Here is a 14,284-nt window from a genome sequence, read left to right as displayed (position 1 = left end):
AATTCATTCGTTCCAGAGTTACTGAGCCCGTCCAAGGTTTTGTGTCCTTCCATCAGTCTGTGAATCAGCCATGGATTTATCTGCTTTCTTGGCGATGGTTTTCCCTTCTAGAATCTTCTTTCTCTTGAGGCTTGTGCCCCTATTAGTGTTAAAGATTATTGGCCGTCCTTGAATGTGGTTAGATACTCACTTTCACTTAGGCTTCTGAACTAGACACGAAAAGCTAACTCTGTTAGACTCATCTAAGTGAAGAGAAAACAGCAGGAAAACAGTCGATAAGTTTTGGTTTCCAGAGTGAAAGACCCTATTTTCTCTCCTTATATTGATAACCCGCTATATACTCTTCTTTTAAAATTTATTTTATTGCAGTATTGATTGACAACGTTGTGTCCTGCTAGGTACCGATATTCACACACAAAGCTGGGACTTGGAAAGAATTACTCCTCTCTTCACTCAACGCTTCCCACTTAACCCTTCCTCCTGTCGCCAGCCGCTGTCACCCTTGGCCAGGATGGGAACCCTCTGCTTTCGGTTCAACACACCAGCGCTGGGTCGGGGCTTCCTGCCCCGGTGCTGGCAGGCGGTTACAATCTCTGGTTTCCAGGCTGCTCGGGTGGAGGGTGGGTCGCGCTCCCACCACCACTAGAGATCCCTCAATCTACGTCCATCCTCCCTCTCCCCCGCCCGAGTGCGGGCAAGCACCCTGACCTTTCCTCCCTCCCCAGGTCCAGGACCTCCTGTCTCTGGCTCAGACACCAACATTTCCACCCTCACAATCTTCCGTCATCTTGTTCCACACATCCTTTTAATCCTGTTTGTGCTGGTCTTTTCTCTCAAGCATCAGCCCTCACTGCGTGTCAATATTCTCAAGCCTTTCTCTTCACGACTCTTCTCTTTCTCGAAGTCTTCTTTCTAGGAGATCGCTCCCCGTCAAGCTCCCGCCGTGAGTATTTTTGCACAATTGAATTTTGTGGGGGTTTTTTTTCTTAACTACTCATCTCTCTCAGGACCCCGCACTGAACGTAATGGTGAGGTTTATTTTTATGATTTGAGAACTACAGCAATAGAATGACTTCCTTTCTGGAAAGGGCTCTCGACAAGTGAGCTTTTCTAAGAAAGGCAAGAAGGAAGGTCATTTTCTGAACCTCCATGTGCTTGGGACTGCTTGCTGTGAACCAACGGGAGGGCTCTGCAGAGATGGGGCAGGAGTCCCCTTGCCTAGAGCTGGTGACAGATTCTGCAACGGGTTTCAAAGTGGGCAAAAAAGGTGATTGTAATCACCAAGCAAAATACTCCCTCCACGAACCCTAAAATCCAAGGATGCCGTAAACACATCAAACACTACCCTTTTGTTTGTGTTATAAATAACTTCCACACACCAAGACATGCTTCTATTGAAAGGAAATTTCAAATTTCTCGGAACAATTTTCCTTTTACACATCAGTCCTGTTAATCCCATCCCCAACACACAGTTAGAAAACCAGAAATAAAGTGAGTGGACAGTGAATAAATAAGATACTAACCCACTTATCAAGCTGTCCCACAAAATGGGACTACTGCCTAGAATGGATCAAATTCATTCATAAGCCTAGACAGAGGGGAAAAGACTCTTCATGCTGGCAGCCTAATAGATGTCAACTTGTGCAAGAAGGAACACTGCCTGAAAATGCTTCTAAAAATTCTTCTGGTAAAAAAAAATCCCGGGCTTCCCTGGTGGCACAGTGGTTGAGAGTCCGCCTGCCGATGCAGGGGACGCGGGTTCGTGCCCCGGTCCGGGAAGATCCCACATGCCGCGGAGCGGCTGGGCCCGTGAGCCATGGCCGCTGAGCCTGCGCATCCAGAATCTGTGCCCCGCAACGGGACAGGCCGCAGCGGTGAGAGGCCCACGTAGCGCAAAAAAAAAAAAAAAAAAAAAATCCCATTTAACAGCTAGGTAATAGAAGAAAACTTGATTTCAGATCAAGATTTGATTGTCACTTGATTCTGCAATCCTGTATTTTACAAGCCTTATTGCTTCATTGTAAATATGTACTTAAATACACATGTCAGGCTAACCATTTCTTAGACTGTTTCTGAAAGGGAGGGAGGCAGCCACATGCCAACTTCTAAATAACTGAATCTCTTTTACTAGAATGTGGCAATTTGTCACCCCAGTGTGGTTATCACATAACCACAGACTTGTTCAGTTACATATGGCTGCAGGGAGCTTGGTGCCTCACTCACTCTTAAAAGTGGTCGGGGCGGGTGGGGGAAAGAACTACAGTAGACTGTTTACTTAACTGGATTACCATTTCCAGTCTTTCATGTGACGCTTCAGAAGCTGAGACAATTCATTCTGCCTTTGCTTTCCTAACTCTTACTATTCAGGTGATCCTTTCTCTGCAAACCTCTTTAAATAGAGCAAAATAAAGGCAGTCAGATGGGAGCTATATGCAATATCCTGTGATAAACCATGATGGAAAAGAACATGAAAAAGAATATATACGCGTATAACTGAGTCACTTTTCTGTACAGCAGAAATTAGCACGACATTGTAAATCAACTATACTTCAATAACATTTTTTAAAAATTAAAAAAAATTAAAAGCAGTCGGATGAGTGCTGAGTCTGGAACACAGAAGACCTAAACCTCTCCAATGCTTTCAGTAACTTCTCCTGTGCCTATCTTATCTCCACAACTGGAGGGCCAGCAGGACCCTTGCCCCGTTAAATAGAAACACTTCCCAACTCCCAAATGTTTAAACACACCTCTTTCCTTCTGAGTCAGTTGTTTGGAATTAGAATCCATGATCTTGCAGAAAGAAAGAGCGTTTGATTTAATTAGATGCTCAGGCCATCTCATAAAAAGTCTATTTAATGTTTAACATACCCCAAATCTAGTGATAATTTGAACTGCAGCTGCCACCTTTATAACACCTATGCCACGGGGGCGACGTGTGGGAGTCCAGCACGGCGCGCAGGAACACACCGGTCTAGTGCTGATGGAAGGATGGGCTCTCGCCATCCGAGGTTCGAGGGAAACTGCAAAATGCCAAGGGGAAACCCTCTTGCGGTGGGCAGGCCCCCTGCTATACTTCTAAGTCCCCCCCAGCCAGCTCCCACCCATACCTGAGTACTAAAAAGAAAAAAAATCGATAAATTCTTGTTGAATTAAATTCTGTTCATCTGTTCATCTCTTATTCGCTCAATGAACATTCAGAGTCCTCCCTCAGCATCCTCAGGGGACTGGTTCCAGGGCCCCCTGGGGATACCAAAATCTGTAGAGGCTCAAGTCCTTTATATAAAAAGGTGAGTGTTTGCACATAACCTACGCACAACCTTTGTATACTTTAAATCATCTCTAGATTACTTACAATAACTAATACAACATACATGCAATGTAAATAGTTGCGAATACAATGTAAATGCTGTGTAAATACTTATGGCACGTGGCAAATTCAAGTTTCGTTTTCTGGAACTTTCTGGAATTTTTTTTCTCGCATATTTTCAATCCATGGTTGGTTGAACTGGTGGATACAGAACCTGCAGATGTGGAGGGCCTACTCAGTATACAGGACCAGCTGGGCAGAACTGACTAACACATACTCCGTTCTCATCAAGGTGGACTCAGCGGGGAAAGTGAGGTAGGGCAGCACCCAGGAGCAGCCCTGGTGGGGGAAGATTTCACCCAGCCTGCATCTCCGCAGACCCTCCAAGGATGAGGAACAGTTGTTTTCATGGTCTAGGGATACGGGAGTCAGGACAAATACAAAATATATCACCATCAAAACCTGAGGGCAGGGACTTCCCAGGTGGCGCAGTGGTTAAGAACCTGCCTGCCAATGCAGGGGACATGGGTTCGAGCCCTTGTCCGGGAAGATCCCACATGCCGCAGAGCAACTAAGCCCGTGCGCCACAACTACCGAGCCTGCGCTCTAGAGCCCGCGTGCCACAACTACTAAGCCTGAGTGCCTAGAGCCCGTGCTCCACAACAAGAGAAGCCACCGCAATGAGAAGCCTGCACACCGCAATGAAGAATAGCCCCCGCTCGCCACAACTAGAGAAAGCCCGTGCGCAGCAATGAAGACCCAGCTCAGCCATAAATAAATAAATAAATAAATAAATAAATAAGCCTGAGGGCATATCCATGTGCAGAGAAAACAAAACCCACTCAGGACAGTTTTGTTCTTACTGGTGTAGGACTCCCGATTACCTACTCAAAAATGAAAAGAAGTGTATATTTGGGGTGGGGGATGTGCTTCGTTCCAAAAGCCTTTGAAAAATCACCAAACGGTCAGAGCAAAAGTGACAGTTACCAGATCCGGCTCAGGGAGAGGCAGGCAGTACAAGGTGTGCTTCTTTAAGACGCTGCCTGGGCTAAGTATGCCTTTTTACTTGCTACAAAGAGTCTTCACATAAGCCAACACTTTGGTTTTTTTAAATTTATTTATTTTTGGCTATGTTGGGTCTTCGTTTCTGTGCGAGGGCTTTCTCTAGTTGTGGCAAGTGGGGGCCACTCTTCATCACGGTGCACGGGCCTCTCAGTATCACGGCCTCTCTTGTTGCAGAGCACAGGCTCCAGACGCGCAGGCTCAGTAGTTGTGGCTCACGGGCCTAGTTGCTCTGCGGCATGTGGGATCTTCCCGGACCGGGGCACGAACCCGTGTCCCCTGCATTGGCAGGCAGACTCTCAACCACTGTGCCACCAGGGAAGCCCAAGCCACCACTTTGGAGACTCCCAACCCTTCAAAGAGGTGGAAAGGAGAGGAACTCCGTTTTGTGATGAGAAAACAGCATTTAGAGAGGTGAACAGAGATCCCCAGGCCCGGCAGCCTGCCTCGAAGGGATGAGAATCAAACCTGGGGATGACCTAACACCTCTTCCATTATGTCAAGCTGCATCCCTGATGCAAACCAAAATCCTCAAGTACTTTTTCTGGTACTATATGCCGACCTCAAAACAAATGCAGCTCAACTACCAAAATAACTAATAATAGGTCTGACTTAGTAAGGAGTAATCGCTTCACCTTTTGAAGTGCATAAACCCTTCCACAATATTGCTACAACGAGATACTAACTAAATACTCTAGAAGCAAAGAATGAACACACCTCCAAACAACAAGCAAACCAGACTAGGTGATGTCTGTTACCCACAGTACATACTAGGTGATGTCTGTTACCCACAGTACATACACATCACTGCATGCAAGTGACAGAAATACTTGGAAGAAGAAACAAGTTCTTTTAAATCAGGTCCACTGGGACATCTAGGGCTTTTCCTGTTTGGTTCTTACCTTAAACCTGTCTTCACACCAAGTTGGAAATTAAAATCCTTTGCCTAATTTTCCCTAACCACATGGGCTTAGACGTGAGCTAGCTGGTTCTATGTAATTACGAAGGCAGAAGTAACAGACACAGCAAATGTCTATCCTACAAACAGAAGCTATGGCTTTATTTGAAGTGTCTATGAAGCCTATACCAAGCCACCAAAACCAGAAATAAAAACAGAGGCCCTTAAATTCCCAAAAAGCCACATCCTCTAACTGCGATGCAACAAAATTAGTACAAACGTTCACCCCAAACACCGGCCACTTGGAAGTTAAGACACGCATCCTATTTGCCATTAAGAATACATCCGGGGGGGCTTCCCTGGTGGCGCAGTAGTTGAGAGTCCGCCTGCCGATGCAGGGGACACGGGTTCCAGCCCTGGTCTGGGAAGATCCCACATGCCGCGGAGCAACTAAGCCCGTGCGTCACAACTACTGAGCCTGCACTCTAGAGCCCGCGAGCCACAACTACTGAGCCTGCGTGCCACAACTACTGAAGCCCGCGCGCCTAGAGCCCGTGCTCCCAACAAGAGAAGCCACTGCAATGAGAAGCCAGTGCACAGCAACGAAGAGTAGCCCCCACTCACCGCAACTAGAGAAAAGCCCGCGTGCGCGGCAATAAAGACGCAACTCAGCCATAAATAATTAATAAATGAAATAAATTTAAAAAATAAATAAAAACTATTAAAAAAAGAATCTATCCATTCACACACAGACTGAGAGAGGAAAGAGAGAAACGTGGCATGTTTAAAATCTGTTTACAGTAAGCAAAGAAACATTTTAATAAAAGTTCTTTAAAGAAGATTACTTAAAGAATCCTTATTATAAAAACACAGGTGCCCACAGAACAACACACAAGGAAAAGACCCCTGGTTACCAATCCCTAAACCACGAGGTGCTGCGGCAAAAACCGTCTCCCTTTCTGCGCCCCAGCTTCATCCACTTTCAGCTCCCTTCCTATATTCTGGTGTAAGAGTCAGCTTCATGAGCAGATCCCCAGTTGCCTTTCTCAATACTGAGCAGCTGAAAATTCAGTAAACATTCACAGACTAAAAGAATTTTAAAATATACATATGTTAAAGGATTGGCCTAATAATTATTGTATCTAAACACAATGAAATATGATATAGACATTTAAAATGATAAAAATGCAATAAAGTGCAAACACATTTATTCACATGAAAAGATTTTTCATAACCTAATGGTTAATAAAACAGATTACAAACTAGTTTACATAGAAGAAACACCTTTTTCTCTCTCCTCTCTCTCTCATTCTCTCTCCTGCATACACATACTACGCTTAAAAATCTGTGTACAGGGGCTTCCCTGGTGGCGCAGTGGTTAAGAGTCCGCCTGCCAATGCAGGGGACACGGGTTTGAGACCTGGTCCCGGAAGATCCCACATGCCGCGGAGCGACTAAGCCCGTGCGCCACAACTACTGAAGCCTGCTCACCTAGAGCCCGCGAGCCACAACTACTGAGCCCGCGTGCCACAACCACTGAAGCCCGTGCGCCTAGGGCCCGTGCTCCGCAACAAGAGACGCCACCGCAATGAGAAGCCCTCGCGCCGCAACGAAGAGCAGCCCCCGCTCGCCGCAACGAAGACCCAATGCAGCCCCTCCCAAAAAAATCTGTGGACTAACCTGAGTTCGTAACAAGAATTATTTTATGATTTTATGGAATAACTTTTACACGTTCAAGATGTGAGAAGAGGGAAAACATTTTTTCTATGGTCAATTGATTTTCTGTTGCTTCAGAGTTGTATAGAAGTTTGTCAAGCTCACTGTCTGGTCCCTCACACACAGTGACCACTCAATCTGTACCATAGGCCCACTGCTCCAGGGTATCACTGTCCTGGCTGGTGGCAGTTCTAGACCTGGCCAACTAGCTCAGCAAGCCATCTGCTTGATTTTCAGACTGGAATTAAAACAGCTAAGAGAAGGCATGGTGCTCTTTACTTGTCAGCATCTGTAACTTAAGTGTCTGTTAAGTGAAAACATTTCTCACAGTTTTATTATCTAGTTTTAAATTACGTGGAACCTGCCTGCCATAAAGAAAGGAAGTTCCCAGTAAAACTGACAGAATAAAGTTTTCAGAACTTAAAAGGGAATCTATCCACATTCATCTTACTTTCAAAGAAATGAAAATAGATCTAACCCGTTGCATCACAACGTAATAATTAACCCCCAAATTGCTAGTCTGTAGGGCAATGGAAGTAAAGACTTAACTATTTCAGTCTGGAAAAATAAGTAAATCAAACCTTCTATTTACCTGTGATGACAACGTCTTGGTTCTGGACTTGTCTGGCCACAAACTGTTACTTCACAGCAGAGGCAGGGCCTTTCACAGCAGCCTTGGCAGTAAGAAGGTAAAGGACGAAAATGATTACAACGATATGTCCTCTGGATTCTCCCCAACTCTCCACCACCTTGAAAGAGGAAAGTCACCGTGACCCTGCGTCTTCAATGGCTACGGTGTGGCAGGGTCGTCCCCAGGAAAACCCTGCCCCCCCTCCCGGCCCCACGCACCCCTTCCCAAGCAGCCCTGGGGGAGGAGGGGCTCCCTGGTTTGGGGAGGGGTGGCTGGGATGGGGGTAGCATGCAGCCCCGAACGTCCCAGAGCGCCCCGCGAAATCCAAGGCATTATACAACCGTGGACTTTTCTTAGAAAGAACCTTGACATTCGGGGCACGGCTCCAGCCCTTAAACTTAAAAAGGCGAGGAAAGCACGGGCGCGCAGTTGTTCTCTGTTAGTCTGGGGAGGCCGTGAGGGCAGAACCGACCCTCCGGACTTCCGCCAACACAGCCATGCGTGGCCGGGGACTAGGGGAGATCCGGGCTCGGAAGCCCCGCGCCAGACCCGCGGGCCCCGGGATCGGGAGGACGTCCCGCGGCAGAGACTGCCCTGGGCTCGCCCGGCCCGGCCCGTCTGCATCGCCCGACTGCGCCAGGCGCAAAGTGGGGCAGTTCCTCAAAGGTGGACTAAGCCGCGTGTGTCTCTCCCGTTGGACCTCGGCCGCCAGCCGCACGAGGGTCAGTCTGCCGGGACCGCCGGCTACCTGGCCTAGGGGATCCCCGGCGTTCTCGGGAAACGCCCCCAGTCGGTGACGCCCAAGCTCGACCACGCAGAAAGAAGGGCGCGCCTGATGCCCCCGCCTGGTGGGCCTTCTCTCCGGGGGGACAACCTGAGGACCCAGTGTCTCTGAGGTCCCGGGCCTCGACCTCTGCCCAGGTCCCAGCCCCACCGACAGCTGTGAACGCCGAGGCTCCCGGCAGGCCACGGGCGCGTGGAGGGAGGCCGAGCAAGGGGCGGCCCCCAGGGCCCCGGGATCCCCCGCACGAGCCCGAGGCAAGCGCCCTCGCCCCGCGCCCCGGGCCCCGCGCATGCGCCGCCCAGCCCCTCCCAGTCCGCCGCCGCTCTGGGTCTTGAGGTGGGGGGAGCCCGGCCCCCGAGCCCCCGCGCGCTCCCTCCCGCCTCCTGGCACCTGGGGCCGCGGTCCTCCGCCTGCCGGTCCTCCGCCTGCCGGTCCGCCGCCTGCCGGTCCGCGGGGCGAGCGCTCCGAGGGAGGCGGCGCCGGGCAGGGCGCTAGCGGCCGCCTCCGCCCCCGCCGCTCGCTGCCCCTGCCGTGGGGCCGTCGCGTCCCCGGCCCATGCCCGGCGCCGCCTCCCCGCAACCGTGCCAGCCGCGCCCCCGCGGCACGCGCCGCCCCTCAGTCCCCCGCCCCAGCCGGGCCGCTGGGGCGGCTCGCGCGGGTGGCCCGCCGGGAAGCCCCGCCCCGCGCTGGACACAGCCCCCGGACGGCGGCGCCCGATTGGATGCCCGCGGGGACGGGGGTGGGGCCGCTCTCGGGGGCTCCCACCGCCGGCCCCACTGCTGCAGCACCTGGGGGAAACTGAGGCCGGGGAGGCGGAGGGACCGCCAAGGTCACCGGGCGGGTGGACCCAGCGCCGCGATGGCACACCGCGATAGGCGAGCGTCCGACCCCGCGCATTGGGAAGGGCTGAAATCTAGGAGGGGCGGGCGCGAGGCTGCGGGAAGGGTGGAGGTTCCCGTCCGGGGCCCAGGCCACGCTGGCGAGGCCCCTCCTCCCTCGGGGAGCCCGGCTCTGCCAGTCTGTGCGATGAGCTGGTCTAGACCGGGCACCTAAGCGCGGATGCCCTCGAGTCTGGGGAGAGCGCGGGGCTGGGGGCGGGCGGGGAAGGACCTTGTCCGGGGGAGCCCAGAATGCAAGAGAAGAAAGGGAACGCAAGCTGGGAGGACGTGTCAACAGGTGGCGGAGTTGCCGCGGCGAGTGCGGCGGGCGGGGGACCCAGAAGAGTGAAGGGCAAAGGGGCCGGGCGCCGGGAGGAGCTGTCTACTCCGACCAACCGCCCTCCCCACCAGCCCACCCCACCCCGGGCTGTCAGAGAGCCTGCCCCTCCCCCCATGCGGCAAGGGTGAGGGGCTGACTTTGTGCCCAGCCGAGGCGCTGGGCTTCTGCCAGCGCAGGGGGGAGGTCGCGGCCCGGCAGCCAATGGCGGAGAGCAAGAGCGAGAGCTGCAAAGCGGCTTTGTTTGCGCGGCGACGCCCGAGCTCCTCGCGCGGAATGCACAAAGCCCCCGGTGCCTGCGCATCAGGACGCCGCTCCTGCGGGAACGAAATGTGTGCTATGCAGCCCTGCTCCCTGCCCTCCCGCTGCTCCGGCCACTGTTCTCTGTAGCGGCGAGCGCCCTGGAGGACCTACTCCGGGCCCGAAACAGCTCCAAACAAATTCCCGCAGTTCACCGAGACGCTGGAGACCCGGCCGTACCGGACCCTTTCACATAGGTCTCAAGCTCACCCTTGCTGATTGGCCCCATACCTGTGATGAACTTTGCCCCACCCAGCAGACACTCACATAACCTTCCCACTAACACACTGACAAGCCCAACTCTTACTGCACACGCTATATAGCAATGGACAATTTTTGTATTCTGTTTCAGAGTTTACGAAGTGATCCGTGTTCATTATATCCTGGATATCTCATAGGCTGGGCAGGCAACAGTATTATTTATTTATGCAGCTAGGGGCCCCTACCGAGCTCATGTCCTCATGAGGGCATCCGGTCTCAGAGATGTCACCTGACATACCCCAGATCCCATGCTGTCAAGAACCAAGAGTGCAAACAAGGGGTGTCGACTTCTTTTCCCAGATGCACCACGATGGTCTGCCATAAACCCAGTTAAATCCGGCACTTGGAAAGACCTGGTAAAAATTGTTTTGAACAAGGGCAAAGGAAGCTGCATAGGGGTCAACAGAGTACGGTGTACACCCAGCAGACATAAAGAAATAATGTTCTTGGGTTCTTGGGGCTCCCAAGATTTTAGGGAGAGAAAACTTGTTTTTCACGCATGTGACGAAATCTATCACCTTTGAACAAATGTTCTCAGCCAGTCCCTTGCCTCCCCTTCCCCAGGAAGAAAGAAGAAGGATGCTCAGAACATCTCTTGGGAATATTCATGAAAGGGCTCCATACATGCTGCCCCTTTTTACCTTGAGCAGACTTCTGTTAGCTGTGAAAAACATGTCACACCCAGAAGGAACTGTCACAAAGGACATCCCCCTCCCTGCCCCCAGCTCCTGGAAGTCCCCCCCACCTACCACTGCTTTCAGCACTGATGAAGTGTAGGCGGTACAACAACCTAGACAGCCTCCTGTGCAGGGACTGAGCAGAAACTTGTAACTTCAGGGACAAATCAGTGCTCTTGAATATGCATCTGAGCATCACCTGAGGTCCTCAGGTTCCTTGGTAAGAACTAGGGGCACTTGGGGGCCCGTGCGTCTTAGTTCATAGCTTCCATTTATTTGGTGCTGATGCTGTTTCGGGTCCTGTTTCACATTTTCTAATCTTGAAGATATTTGGAGAAATAATTATTCTTGTGTCCACATTACAATTGGGAGACTGAGGCACAGAGGCCCCCCGCCCCCTGCACTAGGTCACACTGGCCAGTTGCAGAGCCCAGGAATGGAAGCGGGTCTGTGCCGCCCACACCTGCCCTGCTGAGCCACTCCCGGATGTACCCAATTCCACTAGAGCAGCCAAGGCTCTCCCTTGGCCTCCAGGGGGGATATCAGGAAGTGGGACATTCAGAATAGGAGAAGGGCATAGCAGGAGGAGGCTCCTGCCACTAGATACCAGGCAGCAGGTTAGACCCTGAATGTGCAAGCAGGTGACGTCAGCCATCTGTGTTCAGAAGCTGGCCTTGACCCCTGCAGGGGCGAAGTGTCTCCTGCAGGTCTTGGGTCCACACACCAGACAGAAGTCTGCCTGTTTGCCCTGCAGTTTAGGTAAGCCCTTTTCCAGGAACTGTCCAAAAACTCTGTGGGTCACTTGTTTGCCCTTTGCTGATGTGCAAAGCCTCCCGATGAGACGGAGTTTGTGCTTCTGGGGTGTCATTGGCTGGGGCAGTGGCCTCTGATCTCCTGGAAGCGTGCCCTCTGGTCAGGTGGTGGAAGTCAGCGGGGACAGGGGACACAGACTAAGAAAGGGAGAGTTCACTGTTGGCAAGTCCAGAGCCGCTCTGTGGCCCACGGCTGGACCTCAGCAGGGACCAACCATGGGCGTGTGCATGGCTGCCACTCTAGTATTGATGGCAAAACCTCAGGGGTCCAGGCAACAGAGTCTTGCCACACAAGTGAAGGCACAGAATTCATAACTGTCCCCAAAGCAGCTGGGTTCATCCTCATTTTGCAGAGGTAGAAACCAAGGGAACTACATCCTTTGGCCAAGGTCTCCAAGAGGGAGCAAAACCTGGCTCTCAGACTCCAAACCCACTCTACCACCTGCACCAGCCTCGGGTAACCCCAGGGCATGGCCGTCTCGTCCTGAAGTCTGCGCACTCCTGGCCTGATAACCCGGCTGCCTCTGGTAGACCCGGGAGCATACTGTGAAGGATCAGTCTGGGCCCCAGATCTCCAGGGGGCGGGGGGCGGGCAGCAGCCCCACGTGCACAGGCCTGTGGCAGGAGAAATAGGCCACATGCAAGGGAAGAGTGGAAATGGTACAAGCCAGGAGGAGGTGGGCAGTGACCTGTAGCCTGGTGGGTTGTCTTGACTCCATCAGATCAGTAACAAATAACAAATAACAAATGATACATGTTAACCAAGTGTTGTCACTGAAGCAGAGCAGGTGATGGTGGGTAAAGCTATGCACTCACTTGAGGTCCACAGGGTCTGGAACCTTCTGCAGGCCCAGCAACGAGTGCTGTCATAGACACCGGGCCCCTTTGATAACTAACCTGTCCCCAGCCAAAGTTTACGGACTGGCTTTGCTACAGCCCTCACCTGGGCGTGGGTCTCTGTCTCTGATATCTGCCTCTGTCGTTCTTGAGATGCCCAAGGCAGCTCACCGGCAGCAACGCTCCCCCACCTGCCACCATCCCTCCCAAGAGTCAGATTCCCTCCTCGTCAGCACTGGCTATTCCAGCCCAGGTGGCTTAAGCTCCTTGGGACAGGCTGGGTCATTGATATCTTGGTTCAGAGCTTGGGTTTGGAGCTTCAGAAGCTGGGTGACCTGGAAGGTGAGAGTCTCACCGTGAAGCTGATATATAGATGAATTTGGTCAGTAAAGTGCGCCCTGCTCTGCTGGAGACGGAGTTTGCAATGATCTGACCCGGATGAGGGTTCCCCGACTGTGAATTGCACTGTGGTGGGTGGGTGAGGTCGGGGGGCGGTTGTGTGCAGAGATAAGACAGGTGTGTATCCCACAAATGCATAATAAATGCAGGTATCTGTGGGCATCACTGCCTCTGCCTGGGGCACCCCCCAATTCCTTCAGGAAATTAGTAGACAGAACCTGGGATTTGAAGTCAAACAGACCTGGATTCAAATCCTTGCTCTGCCTTTTACTTGCACTGTAACCTTAGGCAAACGCCTTGATCTCCTGTCTGAACTTCCTCCTCAATAAAATGGGGCAGTGATGCTGAGCCCCCCAGGCCCTGGTGTGAGAATTAGGAAGGAGCGTGCAGGAAGCTCAGGGACAGGACCTGATAGGTCCTGAGACTTGGTGATCACCTGCTTGAGGGCACTGCCAAGGCTCTGTCACTTCCTCCAGGAAGCCTGCTTGGCATCCATCCCAGCCGCAAAGCTGCCCTCTTCCCTGTGTTGCCACCACCTCCCACATGGCTTTTGTCTGGTTCAGCACTGTCTTCACAGTGCCTATCTCCCTGCCTGCCTTGCCACTCAGAATGGCCGACACGATTGAGTCCTTGAACCTCTCCGGCATCAGGTGAGGTGCCTGTTTCTTCCTGGCTGCCAGCTCCCTCCCCCGGGCCTTCAGCCCTGGGTGCAGCACAGGGCCTGGAACCCACGCCCGCCAGGCCCCATAATGTGTGAGGGAGCAGCCAGCATGTCTGTCAGCATATCCAGGCCTCAGTTTTCACTAAAATGAGGAAGTGGGCCATGGTCCTCAGTCCCCCGAAGGGACAGGCCACATTTGACGAAATGTTCCCTGTCTGTGGCAAAAGGGGCAGAAGAGCCAGGGACTTTGTGGAGAGCTTTCTGTAAAGCTAGTCGCCTTAAAGAAATAGGCTCTTTCTCCCTGGGTGTGTCCTTGACACTTTTAGCTGTTGTTGAAAATGCCTTTTCATACTAAAAGTGTCTCTGGACTTGACAGCCCCATGTCTGTCCCCAAAGCTGTGTAAAATGTTGGTTTGTGAGCCCAAAGTCTGGGCTGAACCCACCCAGGTGAGCTCTGTTTACCGATAAACACAAAGCAAGTTGCAAAGGCCTCCTGACGTTTTTCCAGTCTTCTTGCCCAGCTCTCTCTTCCAGATTTACTTACAATATTTATTTTCACATCAACACCTTGGCTTGTGTTGAGACTTGCAGCTGGGAATATAAAATCCTACGGGAGGGCCTGATTTTGATCTTTGACAAGTGAGGGAGCAGGGTGTGGGCAGCTGCCTCGGGAGACTCCAGGTGTCAAATCCACCCAGAGCCCCAGCTCACATGCCATCGGGTA

The 14,284-nt window shown here is 52.1% G+C and overlaps 1 protein-coding gene across 5 annotated transcripts in view; it reads right to left on the bottom strand.

Moving 5' to 3' along the window:
• PPARA (peroxisome proliferator activated receptor alpha) overlaps positions 1 to 8,996 on the bottom strand; it is a 70,332-nt gene extending 61,336 nt beyond the window's left edge. The window contains exons 1-2 of one of the 5 annotated variants that reach the window (XM_060025820.1): positions 8,789 to 8,996; positions 7,576 to 7,732 (exon numbers count right to left, since the gene is read on the bottom strand). The gene's annotated coding sequence lies outside the window, so the exon portion shown is untranslated. The other 4 variants (XM_060025821.1, XM_060025822.1, XM_060025823.1 and 1 more) reach the window with 4 other exon arrangements.
• Positions 8,997 to 14,284: the final 5,288 nt, after the last annotated feature.

This window comes from Delphinus delphis, chromosome 11, assembly GCF_949987515.2.
Source record: "Delphinus delphis chromosome 11, mDelDel1.2, whole genome shotgun sequence".
NCBI classification, from domain to species: Eukaryota; Metazoa; Chordata; class Mammalia; order Artiodactyla; family Delphinidae; genus Delphinus; species Delphinus delphis.
Note: the sequence above shows the minus strand (reverse complement) of the source record. Positions and strands in the feature narration are given on the sequence as shown.